Below are 1,531 nucleotides of genomic sequence, written 5' to 3'. Positions count from 1 at the left end.
CTTTTCCTTTTTGAGAGAAAATATACTGAGTTCATAGCAGTACCTGCAATTCAAAATCAGGATTTGAGCGAAATGAAATTCACCTTGTTGTTCCTACGTCTGGACCTCTTTGATTCCATAGCAAAAATCTTGCTTTCCAGCACCTCCAACATAATTACTCCATTGTTTTCTCCCACAAGACATAAAAAAATCGTCTCGGAACAACAATGCTGACACTACCATTGCAAAGCTCTGCGTCAGAACACTTACCCATCCCTGACTCATGGGTTCCTGTTAGTTTCCTCTGCAGAAGTCTGCCTCTTCTTAGACATAACCACGGAGTTAGGCCCGATGAGGGAGCAGAAGGCTATCTAAGCGCAGAGCACGAGCTGATACCCTGCAACCTCCCCCATCCCCTACACTCCTGGATGGAATATTCCTCCGGGAAGTCCCCAACAGTCTTAACAGTAATGCCTTCCTAGAGGGAAAACAACCTGACCTTGGCAAGGGCAAGGCCTCCGGGATCCTGTGGGTCTTCTTTAAGACATGAAAATCCTTTTTGAAACCTCTCTTTCCCTCACCTCCCCCACCTCCCCAGTATGGGATCAGCCACCCCTCACAACCCAGGAGCAGCAGCTCTTACAGGTCCTGTCCCCGTCCCTGAGCTTTGACGAAACCACCATTTTGCACCAAAGACAGCTCAAGAATTCTTTCTTGGGGGACGCCGTGGTGGCTCAGTGGGTTAAGCTGCTGCCTTCGGCTTGGGTCATGATCCCAGCATCCTGGGATTGAGTCCCACATCGGGCTCCTTGCTCAGCAGGGAGTCTGCTCTCTCTCTCTCTCTCTGACAAATAAATAAATAAAATCTTAAAAAAAAAAAAAAGAAAAGAAATCTTTCTTGGTCATCAGCTCTGGGCCTCACCCCACCAAACCTCACCTATATTCCAAAACCCCACCAGGACCACACCATCCCTGGGCCCCGGAACTTGTCCCCTGGCTGGAGTAATGCTGGAACTACTTAAGAGCACAAAGAACAAACTGTTCCCAAGCCCCATGAAGCATTTCAAAAGTTCTATTCACATATGAGTTTCAAAAAATTATAAGCTCGGGGCACCTGGGTGGCTCAGTGGGTTAAAGCCTCTGCCTTGGGCTCTGGTCTTGATCCCAGCGTTCTGGGATCGAGCCCCACATCAGGAGGGAGCCTGCTTCCCCTCCTCTCTCTCTGCCTGCCTCTCTGCCTACTTGTGATCTCTGTCAAATAAATAAATAAAATATTTTAAAGCAACAACAACAAAAAATTATAAGCTCTATGCCACTCATATTATAAACCATTTCTACTTGCCCACCAAAATAAGGCATATGCATCTTGAGTTGCCCACCTGATTTTAGGAGTGACCATGCATTTTGCTTTGGCCCCCGAAATGGGAGCAGGAATGACTCGTGTTGCTTTCACACCAAAGCTCCTCTTTCCCTTTTCCATGGCGACTGCCATCTTTCCAGTTACTAGATGCTCCATTAGCCTGGGTCCTGGAGTGAAGACAAACAAGATGCA

The sequence above is a fragment of the Mustela nigripes genome, chromosome 9 (genome assembly GCF_022355385.1).
Source record: "Mustela nigripes isolate SB6536 chromosome 9, MUSNIG.SB6536, whole genome shotgun sequence".
Lineage (NCBI taxonomy): Eukaryota > Metazoa > Chordata > Mammalia > Carnivora > Mustelidae > Mustela > Mustela nigripes.
The sequence above is the reverse complement of the archived record's forward strand: the minus strand, read 5'-3'. Positions refer to the sequence as shown.